At 40.2% G+C, this 13024-nt stretch overlaps 1 protein-coding gene across 1 annotated transcript in view; it reads right to left on the bottom strand.

Moving 5' to 3' along the window:
• The window catches only part of DGKA (diacylglycerol kinase alpha), an 83236-nt gene extending 70568 nt beyond the window's left edge, over positions 1–12668 (bottom strand). The window contains exon 1 of the mRNA XM_032212283.1: positions 12580–12668. The gene's annotated coding sequence lies outside the window, so the exon portion shown is untranslated. The remainder of the gene's footprint in view (positions 1–12579) is intronic.
• Between the last annotated feature and the right edge of the window lie 356 nt (positions 12669–13024).

Genomic DNA, 13024 nt, shown 5'->3' with positions numbered 1-13024 from the left:
CAATGTGGGAGAGAGAAGCAATAAAGGGGAGTTTCTAAAGAGTCCTTGTTTTGCTTACTGAAAGAACTATATATAAAATGCAAATATGGGATTTTTTTATCCTTGTGGCACATAATTCTACACACACACACACACACACACACACTCATCCTCTCTTTAATTACTACCTCCAGAAGATTCTCTCAACGAACAGTGTTGGAGCACCAATTCCCATTTTCTTCCACCTCCAATTTGTGTCACCTCAACTGACATCTTAGTGTATTTTTTATTCTCAAAGCTTCCCAGACCTTCTCAAGCAATTGCGGACTTTCTTTTAAAAATATGTTTTTCTTTTTGTTTACAAACTTTGATTATCGGGCAGGGGGGGATTTTCCTCTAATTATGCAGAAACCACTAAAAGTGCAGTGCTTTAGATACGTCTCTTAAAAATTCCTTCTGAGCACATGCGTACCTCCCTGCAGCAGCCACATGTTCCTGGGCAGGGGGGGGATCAGAATTTAATGAATTTGCATTTGCACACCCACATACCCCAAACTATCTTTTCTGAAGTAAATCCCAAACACTGCACACTCCTAAAAAAAGAAAGGAAGAAGAGAAAAGCCTTTTTCTGAGAAGACATGTCCCCGAATCCATTATCTTTCATTCTTTCTATGTCCATAACCTCCAGTGCATTCTACCTTATATCTAAACTACACACAGGATTTCTTCCCTTTGTTCTTGTCATGCTGTTCCTACTTCCCTGATACACATATTTTCAGAGCTTTGGTCTTAAAACAAGGTCAGGCAATGACCATTCCTTTCTCCTTCCTCTTCTTATATATCTCCCTACACAATTACTTTCCCACCCCCCTCACACACTTCAGCCAATGTAACTCATATTGGGAAAGGCAAGTATGAAATACAACACGTTGCACCTTCATCCATCAGGAAAGTTCAAAGTCTGACAAGCTACAAGTAGATGTTAAACTACAATTCCTTTCTTCCTTTGACTTCAATGTCCATCACTCAGGAAATAGGCACACCTTAAGAAAGAATTGTAATTCCAGAACAAACACACCTGAGCTTATTAGATCCCTGTATGGACTCTGCACAATTTGAAAGAGAGAACAGATGTTTCCTTGGACAAAGAAAACAATCTTCTGTTGACATTTTTTACAACCACCTTTATCTCTGACGTGGCAGAAAGTCAGACCGTCATGCTAGCTTCATGGAAGGCAGCTTGAACAAAATATCCCTATGGCTGATTCTCTACTCCCAGCCACGATCGCTGGATTCTCCCATCTTTTCCAGTTTTCATGAATTAAGCTTCCAAATGAGAAAGAGCCACATAGCTGTTTCCCGTTTTTGGCACAGCAGGCTACCTACCCAAGGGTAATCCTGGGACATAAAAGTTTATAGGACCGTGATGGCGAACCTGTGGCAAGCAGAGCACTCTCTTTGGGAACGTGTGCCCTCGCCAGCTGCTCTTCTGGTTTCCAGCACATGCGCATGTGTTCCAGTCAGCTGGTCTTCCAAGCTTCCAGGCTCCGGCGTGCACGCACACATGTGTTCCGGTTTGGGCACTCGGTGTCGAAAAGGTTCTCAATCACTGTTTATGTTCAATAAAGAAAACCATAATATTTAGGAATGGAAAAACTGGAAAGTTAGGTTCTTTTTTCCATAATCAGCTTTTCAAAATACACGCTTATGCTTGCTTAAGTAAGTACTATCGATTCAGTCTTGATTCTTGGCAACTACATAGATTTTCATCAATCCATTTCTAACCTGGTTGGTCAGGTGTTTCAATGATGCACCCACTGCAACTGAGCCATCCACCTTGCTGCTACTGTTTTCTTCTCTTTCTCTCCACCTTTCTTTGTATTAGAGCTAAGTCTTCCCCAAATACTACAGAAAGAACATCCAAAAACAAATCCAATTATTTTAGGTCTTTGGAAACACATATATCTCCTACCTACGAGTTGTCATGTCCTGTTCCATTCAATACATTCCATTTTTCATCAGATCACTGCTGCTGCTTGTCGTACTTTCACCCAATCCAAATATAGTCTGAATGCTGGATTGCAAAGTCTTTATATGTGAAGTAAGATTCCAGATGTCCATATTATTTATAAGTCTTGATACATCCACTTCTGATTTAATGATAATTTTGTCTTTGACAGATTAGAACCATTTGGTTTTTGAGTTAATTTTTGAACGGGAAGTTCTTTTATATACCTAAATTAAAAATAATTGCATTTGAAATTGTAAAGTTCATTGATCTTTGTCCAAGGACATTCTCCTATTTCTTGGTAAAAATGGACTTTGACAAAGGTAGTTAACTCTACTATTGCAGCTTTCAGAAATCAAGTCAATAGGCAAAATGATGATGAGATGTCTAGGGTTTTATCTCCTATGGATATTTTTAAATAATACAGTCATCTAGTAAAGGGGATTCCGTTTCGCCTCAAACTGAATTGACACACAAGATACTGATATCTGCAAAATATCTGCTTATTTCTCTGTCACTTTCAAAGGATAATTTTTAAATAAAAAATACAGAACATGGATCATTGGTGTTGAATAGAATAGATTAACATTTCTTATTGCTTTTCCTGTGTCGCAAATGGAACTAAATGACAAAAAAATAAGCAGCTCCCCAGTCTAGTCTGAGTAAGCAGCTGAACATATAGATCGGTATAACATCAATTGGTTTTTTGCCAACCTTCCTGGATGAGATGGCTGTTGAATCAAAAGGAATATGAATATAATATAACAGTAAATAAATCAATACAACTAAAGTAAATGGGGAATACATATTTTAAAAAATCAAAACGCTTGGACTCCAACGGTATCCAATCTGGGGCACAGATGGATAATGTAGAACACGAGGCACAAGATGTGCTTTCAACGATCCACTGGATTCCAATTAGAATTTCAGAAATCTGCAAATGACTTTTTAAAGTTACAGCCAGAAAAACACAAAACATTAGTTTAATACTGAAGATGGGCAATAAAAATAAACCCTAATTTATTCTTCGCACTGTATCAGGATTCTTAGTATTGTTTAGAAACAAAAAGTCCAGCAATTAACGAAAAATGTTTGCAAACAAGCACATTTACAAGGAATCACTCTAAAAATATTGTGCATAGACTTCACCACATCCAATTTAATAGTTTGTTTGATTTAAAATGAATCTGGGGACATGCATACTCTTTTAACACCGCTTTGATATGGCAAAATATAGTTATTGCTAATCCCCTGTAAATCACACTGCAACTCAACAATGCAGCCTTTCCCATCTTGCAGAGATGTTTCTTGACTGCAGTTCCAGCTCACCTGCAAATTACATGATTGAATAGTCATCATTTTTCAGATGTTTGCCACAAAATGTTTATTATAAGTCTTTTTTATTAAACATTCTTGAGGGGAAAAAAACACAAACTTTAACTAGTGTTTAGTTCACACAAAATGTTATCAGCTATGCATGCCTGTCACTGACCTACACACACTTTTTCCAACATTGCTATTATCACTTAAAACCAAACTCTTTTATACTCTGCAATCACAATCCCCTTCTAATTTTTCTGTTTCTTGTTCCCTTCTGGGGTAAATCTGTCAATTTTCCCCACCTCGTATTAAATTATGGAGAAAGGAAGGCTGCATGCCACCTTTCTTGAATTTTAACTCCCCTTTAGGTTAGAAGTGAGCTTAAGACATACTCTTTTGATAGATCAAAGGATTGTTGTTGTTTATTCCTGCAAAAGAACCTGTGACTGACACTGGTGTTCTAATTAGCAGAAAGTGGAATAAACTGATCGCTGTGCACAAGCACTAAATATAATGCTGTATTACGAAGCATGTCATCTCTGTGGCTCAGATCCTCTCATAATATTGATCTATTGTTAAAAGTATTTTTAATCTGTCCTTCATCGTAGGATATCAGTTCATCAGACAAAAGGCACAACAGGCAAAACAAACTACCCAATAGAGTCATGAAACACTGTAAGAATAAGAAATCAAAAGCATGTCTCCTCCTTATTCCAGCAACATTTGGAAGTCTCCTTCTTGTTTGTCCAGCCAGTTTTTATTTAATTTTAATGTTGGCAGAAGGAATATTGGAACAGCTAATAGTGTATTCCACACTAACAGATACTGGGGGAAGAGGCTTTGTTTATCGATTTGCTCTCAGATAGTTTCTCTTTACATTTATAATGAATTATCTATAAATAGCTGTAAGTAATGAAAGGTTCCCACTACCCATGTGACAATTTTAAGAAATTCTTCGTCATTTATCCTTTCAACATGCTGAACAATAAATGATACAAACAGGCTACACGTACAAACAGAAGTTGGTTAAAGGCAAAGGAACTTTTGAAGGTGGACAGTGGCACCTTCAATGTGTGCTTTGCACATTTATGCTATTGTGTCATTCTATTGTTAAAATAATTTTACTCACCAGAAAAGTACAAAAACTTTAGGATTTAAAGTGCTGATAATAGCACCTGGAGAATAGTTTCCAAAACATAGGAGAACAAAGGATAACAACTCCAGATCAAAAGAGGGAGTTTGGAAAGAACTGATGCAGAAACATATAACCAGTGGTAACAGCATAGCAACCCCAGAATCTCTCCCAGTGTTACCAACCTGTAATTTTTAATGAGCCTGAAGAAATACATTGGGAACATTTATTTAAATCATTTTTGATTCAAATCATTTTTGTTCACCTCCATCCAGATTTTGGACTGTAAGGTCACATCATTCAAAAGCAAGAACAACCTTACACATGAAAAAAAGCAGGCCCCTTGAGTTAATGTATTCTGAAGTGAATAATTAATTCACTTTTTTTTTAGATCAGTAGACAACCTGATATTCTTTGGAGTTCTAGACTATAGCTACCATAACTGGCTTGTGGCCACATTGATGGGGACTGAAATCCAAACCATACATTTAGCATTAGACATCATAGACTCTGTCATAAAGGGAAATAAGGGTGTTCTTGGGGAAGAGGAAGTTGGCAAATGCCCAGAACTTGGATCTGACTTAAAAGGACAGGAAATTATGATGTCTATGCCCTATAATGCAATACAAACCAGCATAATCTATGTATGTGTACCCACTACCAGGATTCAGATACAAAAGGCCAGGTCATGTGTCATGACATGGTAATGCACATTTTATCATTTTCATGTCATCACTTTTGTACCAGTCACCTGTGGAGTTAGTTGGTGTAACTATGTGATGGGTTTGCTGCCTCTGAAATAAATCTCACCATTGGACTGTAATCTAGTCCTGGGATCAAAACAGCTTTGCTTTGTAAACTCTTGTCACTGGCTGTTTTAATCCTTATCTGCCAGGTCAGATCAAAACTCTTGGTTTTAGTTGTTTTGCAGCCCAATTTAATTTTTTATGGAACCCTGGAACTAATCACTAGTATCAACGATGCTCCTGTATAATAAACGATGTCTCCAATCCATTTGCTGTTTGCTTGTTTCAATACAAAAAAATATTTATACTTAACAATTTCCATCTCTGTCCATGCAAAGAACCTCCTCTTTGGGTCCACATGCATACCCATGCCTTAGATTTTGTTTCTGAATGCCGAGACTTTCTATTCAAATGAATTGTTCCCTAGTTTTTTCCATCTGTACAAAAAAGTTTTCTAATTCTAGGAAACATTTAAACAATTAAAAATATGCCAAGCCTTATATTACAATTAAAAAAAAACCACAAAGTTTTCGTTGTAATTCTAATTATACTCATGAATTCCACAACATTTTTGCGCACACCGAACTGGCAGTAATGCCGGCAGCATCCCATCCCTGCTCCATTTGCATAAGCAGTGGGCATACACATGCATACCATCCAATTCTGCCTCCCACCCCGGTTCCAAACGGCGGTTGCGTACCCCTGGCTTAGACAGTGTTGTAAAGCACCATGAAGTGATATATAAGTCTGAGTGCTACTGCTATTGCTGTATTATAGCAGGAACACTTTATAAGAAACTGGACATTATTTTTGGTGAATACTAATGTGTTAGACCTAAAGATGAATTTTTATAATTCCATGTCTTGCCTATCTCCACCACACCAGACCTCAATCAAATGTATCATATTTACAAAATATGTAACACATGCATATGCATAGATAGATAGATAGATAGATAGATAGAGAGAGAGAGAGAGAGAGAGAGAGAGAGAGAGAGAGAGAGAGACAGAAAAAATAAATACCCCTTCCCCCCAAATAAACATCACATCCTAGTTGTGAAGTTTTCCAGATTTGTAAGTATGAAGTTTTGGGAGGAATAGAATAACAACAACAATAATAATTTGTCAAAAGTGATACTCATTGTCATCTTGGTACCATGTCCAAGAATTTTATAAAACACATCAAGAAATTGCAACTTCTTGCGATAACAGCAGCGGAACTGCAAAAAACTGTGCTACTCGGAACATGGTATATTTTAAGAAGGTACTTGGTTGATACCAAGGACACTGGCAGCAACCCATATCAACCATTAGTACCAGTCAATGGTATTTGTGATGCATTTTTGAATGTTCAGTTGACTGAGTTTCATGCTTAATGAATAAAGTATAACAACAACACAACAACAACAACAACAATGAAATCTTACAAGGCTCTATCCTGAGCAGCTGCATCTTAAAAAGAAACATTCAAGATCCACTTCTGCAAGATCAGGCAATATACTTTAAACCTTGTGAGATTATTTACAACAACCTTCTTCTACACTGTTTTGTAATCATGCAATAACACAGCTATTATTCTGGCTTTACCACCTAGATGACTCGTAATATTTCAAGAATTTCTGAATTATCAGAACAATGCTTGCAGGTTCATCCAAAATACAGAATGTGAATCCGATAATAAATTGAAAGCCTTGTTTTATAACCACTCCAATTCACTCCAGGAAGCTACGAATTATAGCTTGGTTCTTTTTTATGGCAGCCTTGATAGATTTTAATGCTAACTAATAATGTCTCAATTTGATCACTTCTGGCTTAAAATTTTTAGCTGTGATCCCAACAGGTTTATATTAAAGATTTTGTTTCTAATTGTTAGAAATATTCACTATTTAAACCACTTTATAATGTAATTCTCACTTGATGCACATTAAATTTAAAAATATACAGTAATTATTCAAGGCCGCTTCTGAGACATATAACTTGATCTACCTGCTTCTCAACATAACTATTCAATTAAATGTTGATAATAGCCCTCATAAATACATGAAAATTAATTTTTAACTGTTCATCTAGTCTAAATTATAGAATATTGCATATGCCCAGACAAAAAATTTCTGGTACTTACAATTAAAAGTCACAGTACAGAAAAATCTGTTTTCAGAAAAAACGTAGAAGTGTTGAATTACAAGAGAAAATGAGTGCCATTCTTCCAAATAAAATATTTTTAAAAAATTGTAAGGCAACATGCTTCTCCTGTAGCATAGACAAGGTTTGAAATTGATGTTTTCAGCCCTTCTTTTCACCTTCTTTGGGATTTAAACCAATCTAATATGTGATAAAGAAAATCAAACTTTATTTTAACAATGTAATTCAAAGTACACGCTTTTGGAAGCTCAATTTTCAAAAATATGTTCAACGTTCTTAGTAGATCATAAGATGGTTTTGACTAGGACAAGTATAAGTTAATGATTTTATATATCAGCTCCTAAGAAATTAAGAGAAATTGAAATCTGAAACACAATTTAAAATGAATGAAGAAAGATATATAACTTAACATGATCTTTAATTAAAGCAGCTGTCTAAGAGACAACCTGAATCCTGAAGCAAAGCTTTCTCTTTCTTTTTCTTTGGACTTCCAGCAGCTTGACTTAATTGCAAGCATTTATCAGAGCTGCTGGGGAGCTACAATATATCATTTTAGCAGTAAAAAGTTACAATTCTATATATAGTTATCTAATGCAATTAATATTCGCACACCTATTTCATATACATTTATATAACTATCCTTTTTAAAACTACTGTATTTTGTGCAAATGAATCCCATATTGTATTAATCTATATACTTTTCTTTTTTAAATTTTATTCCCATTTTTATCACTGTTTTAAAAACAATAAAGTAATAAAAAAAATTAAAAAGTTCGGGGGCTGGTACATTACACTTGTTTCTCCAGCTCAAGCACAAAAACATCTAGGTCAATATCCCCAGAGTACTGTCTTCGCATTTTAAAAGAACAATCCTTTTTCAAGTAGGGAAGAGGACGAGGAAACCGCCCGAATTTCCATACTTGGGAGTAGGTATTCAAACTCAAATACAGTGTGGTAGTTAGACTGGCAGTGAAGCTGCAGTGTTGACAACGAGGTTGGTTATTCAAAACACCCCTAGTTTTAAAAGTAGGCTAGGGAGCAAAAGCTGTTTTTTTAAAAAAGCAACAACTTACAACTCCTAAAAGTTCTCATGAACTTGTCATGAAGTCTCATGAAAGAATATTATGGTAACACTTAGAACAGGGGTGTCAAACTTATGGCCTGTGGCCCAGATGCGTCACGCACTGGCCACAATCGCCTCATTTTAGCAAAGTGGGGGGGGGAGTCACAATATGTCACATGATGACAATGAGTTTGACACCCCTTAGAACATTATACAGAGAAAATGAATTGGGATAGCCTATAAACGCTATCGTTCCATTATTTGGTCAACCTTTCTTCTACTTTCCACTATGAGTTATTGACTTCCTGGGCAACACATCTGGCAGTGTGATCATTCTCCATGGAATATATTTAATACACTCTTCTGTAGAGAAAGACTCCATGTACAAACATCTTCTTGTGTTGGATATACTTCAGCCACTTCAATGTGAGATGGATGGTTCAAAACAATGGCCCCATAGATCTGGCAAGCAGTTAACTTCTCAAGGGTACGGACGATGGCATCACATTCCTTTTCATATGCAAATCAATGTGATTTCCTCTCTGACATTATATCATCACCAGATGAAGAGCACGGCTCCTTTGCACCACTTGCATTAACTCTGTCTCACTAACCCTTGCTGAGGCATCAATGGCTAACACAGAAAAGTCTAGACCTCATAACATCAGACAACTGCTGAGGCAATTGCAACCTGGCACTCCTCAGTCTACACGAGGGGTGTCAAACTCAAGGCCCGGGGGCCGTATTCCGGCCCGCAGGGTACTTAGGTCTGGCCCACAGGGCTGTCCTGGAAACAGCAAAAGATTGGCTCGCAGTGCTTCTGCCAGTGAAAACAGGTTCCCGAGCTCCGTTTTCAGCTGCCACAGCCTCCTGCAACCCTCTGCCAGTGAAAACCGAGCTTGGGAGGGCTGCACGCTCCATTTTTACTGGCAGAGGGTGGCAGGAGGCCGTGACAGCCGAACCCAGAGCTCGAGAGCCTATTTTCGCTGGCAGGGTGCTCGGGCCACCACAGGTGTCCTGACAGGAGTGAAGTCGAGATGGCCATGCCCACCCCGTCCCCCCAAGGTCAAACACAACTCTGATGCGGCTCTTAATGAAATCGAGTTTGACACCCCTGGTCTTCACCATCATATTATACTACAGCAACAGTCTTGTGAGTGACTTCCTTGGCATTAATTCCTGTAGTAATTAGCTAATCCCAAGAAAAACCCCACCTGCTTTTTCTTGTTGGGGCAGAGCATTCCTAGATAACCTGTTCCTTCCCTAACAAAGGAGATATAACAAAATGACCTATCCAATTATCTGATTTAGATCAATTGTGAACATCTTGGCCTCCAGATAATGAACCTGGTATCTCTGATAAGTGTGGAAATCATTTCTAGTTGTTCCAGCTATGCTTTCAGGTAGTTGAAAAGATGGACACGTTATCTAAATATGCCATGGCACAGTGATTTAGGGACAGCCAGTTTGGTGTGGTTAAGGCACTTGGCTTGAAACTAGGAGACTGTGAGTTCTAGTACCACCTTAGGCACGAAGCCCAGATGGGTGACATTGAATCAGCCACGTTTTCTCTGACATAGGAAAGAGTACAATGGCTTCTTGTCATTCTGAAATCTTGCCAAGAAAACTGTAGGAATCTGTCCAGGCAATTGCCAGGAATCAAGGCTGATTTGAAGAAGAAAGTCAATGAAATCCTTGAGCACCTCAGGAATCAGTTTTAGGAAAGACCAAGCAGGAAAATGTTAAATTTATACATCACAACTTATGGTGCATGATGTAGGCTGTCTTCTTCATGCCACTTTCTGACAAGGATCTTTGTCAGTATCCTTTGGCCAACTCAAATGTATTTGGCTGTCCAAAGTTGCTCCATCAGGTCATCAGTGCAAAGTACAAGAGAGCTGTTTGGCTGTTTTCTTATTAAGCTTGCTATAGTCTACACAAAAGGGATGTGGTGGCTCAGTGGCTAAGATGCTGTGCTTGTCAATCAGAAAGGTCAGCAATTTGGCGGTTCAAATCCCTAGCGCAACGTAACCAAGTGAGCTCCTGTTACTTGTCCCAGCTTCTGCCAACCTAGCAGTTTGAAAGCATGTAAAAATGCAAGTAGAAAAATAAGGACTACCTTTGGTGGGAAGGTAACAACGTTCTGTGCACCTTCGGCATTGAATTATGCCGGCCACGTGACCACAAAGACGTCTTCAGAGAGTGTTGGCTCTTTGGCTTTGAAACAGAGATGAGCACTGCCCCCTACAGTCGGGAACGGCTAGTACATATGTGCGAGGGGAGCCTTTTTATAGTCTACACAAAATCATCTTTCTTTGCCAAACACAGGTGGCGAAGATAACTGAGGAGGCTCATGCTAATTAAAACTTAGAATTTTCTGCCACCTAACTGACATATATGGCCTTTTCACTCAGTGCTCAAAGAATAAGGCTCCTTCTGTTGCAAATTCCCCAAATTCCTTCTAAAACGTTTTGGTGAGGAGGGGTCGAGGGAATTTCCCCATGCCTGAGCAGAGGTGTACACTGAAACTCAACTGTCTATCATTTTTAGACTAGCAGAAAGGCTGTAGTCAAATAATGCAAGATAGTTACTCAAAAACCGCTGTCTCTTACAACATTTCCACATTTAAGTATCTTCAGAAAGGAAAACTAGAGAAAACTCTTGACACTTCTGTAATGTGGACTATGGAATAAATCCTACTGACACCCCCCTCCAAAAAAAAAAGGCTGTTTTTCCTCAAATCCTATTGTATGCAGAGTCAAGAGACGTGGTGCTGGTGACCAATTGATTTGGTTCCCTTCAAAAAAGCAGTTGGAGGAATTCATGGCCATCAAAGGCTCTTAACTTTAATTTGCCTCTGAAGGCCATCTGCTTGGAGACTAATGGGCTTCTGTGGGCAGCTGGTTGGCTACTGTCACACCAGACTGCAGCACAAGATGGGTTAGGGATCCATCTGGACCAAGCAGGGCATCGCTTATCTTCTTAGCCCTAGGAAGAGACTCCACCATTATTTAGGCTGAAAAAATAGCAAGCACTTCTTCCAATTGTGCACTTTTATTTTTTATTTTGGTAAGGATAAATTACCTAGGCGTTAATTGGGGAGGGGGGTAATTATCTCCCGCATTGCAGAGACAGATACAGCCAAGTGGAAAGAGCCCAAACATGCTCAGCACAGAATCGTGTTCCATGCTTGTAAACTGAGGCATGCAACACTGTGTGCCATGGTATCCTCAATACATCCAAATAATCGACGCCCACTTACAGGAAATGAAGCCAGGCAGGCCTTCTTCCCCGGGGTCAGATAAAAGCCGCAGAGCCTTGAAAGAAGCACCCGCTGCTGACACCAGCAGGCAGGGCAACGGCCACGTTGAAAAGCACCCAACCCGCCGCGTTCACCAACCCACCACAAGCTTGGATTAAAATAGTTTTCCTTCCTCTTAAGAGGGCGGGGAGGGGCGGTTTGAAAAGCGAAGAAAGTTTGCGTTCGCACCGTTTCTTGGGGCAACACTGAGTGCCATTTTTGCAAGGCAGTCCGAGGTGAATCACCCGAGACGGTACCCTGCAGTTTCTATACCCATCTTTTCTTTCTCTCAGCATACAAAGTTCTCTTTCTTTTTCTCCCTCTTTCCCTCCCTCCCTCCCGGCTAAAATAAGAAGCCGTCTGCTGGCTTCCTCAAGGACCTGCCTATCGTACATACTTTAAAGGAACCCCTTTTAAACAATAATATTTTTTTAAAAAGCCTTCCTAGATTGCAACCTCTCGGAAGTCACACTCACACACACACACTCATACGCCGCCGCGCTCCCTCCCTCCTCCTGGAAGACAGACGGGCTAGCGAAAAAGAGTTGGAAGCGGGAAGGGCAAATGAGCCCCTCACAATCCTTTGCACGGGTTTCCTTCCAGCCCCTCGCAACTATTTCGGCGAGGATAATCTGGGGCTCGAACGCCTTGCCTCAAGAATTCCTCTTGCCGCCAAAAGGCGCCCCCGGCCGGTCCCGAAAACGGCCGCGTTTTGCATCTTCTCCAACTTCGCCCCCTCCCCCGCCCCCCATTTTCCCGCCCCCGACAAGTAGTCCGGGTTGGACGCCTTTCCTTCGCCGCGCGCCTGCAGCCTTCGTCCTCGAGCACGCGAGGAAGGCGAGAGGGGGGAGAAAGAGAGAGAAAGCGAGCGGGAGGGTCCGCACAGTACCTTGTCCCCGCAGCCCGCCTCAGCGCCGGGAAGTTAGCCGGAGAAGATAGAGGGCTGTCTGAAGCTCAGCCAAACGCAATCACACCCTCTGGCGAGGCAGCCTCTACGCCACGCCTGACATCAGCACGAAGGAGTTCCCTCTCGCCTCGGCTCTGCAGTTAGATACCTTCAGCGTGCACCTCTCGAGGGTGGAGAGGCGGTCGGTCTCGGTGACCGCAAGCCGCTGCTTTCAAGGAAGGGAAGGGACGGCCATCCCAAGAGTGGGATTTGACTTGAAATTAGCGCCAGGGTTTTAAACCATAGCTATCGCTTCAGAGCAAGGTTTGTGGGACGGGGGAGATGCCTGGATGCTCTCCCTGCGGATTCAATATTATTGCCCCTCCCCCTCGGGTCGCTTGGTGTTTTTTCCCTCCAGACTAAGGCAGGTCATTTGTTCATAGGGATT

The sequence above is a fragment of the Thamnophis elegans genome, chromosome 2 (assembly GCF_009769535.1).
Source record: "Thamnophis elegans isolate rThaEle1 chromosome 2, rThaEle1.pri, whole genome shotgun sequence".
In the NCBI taxonomy this organism is placed as follows: domain Eukaryota; kingdom Metazoa; phylum Chordata; class Lepidosauria; order Squamata; family Colubridae; genus Thamnophis; species Thamnophis elegans.
This window is presented reverse-complemented; position numbering and strand designations above follow the sequence as displayed.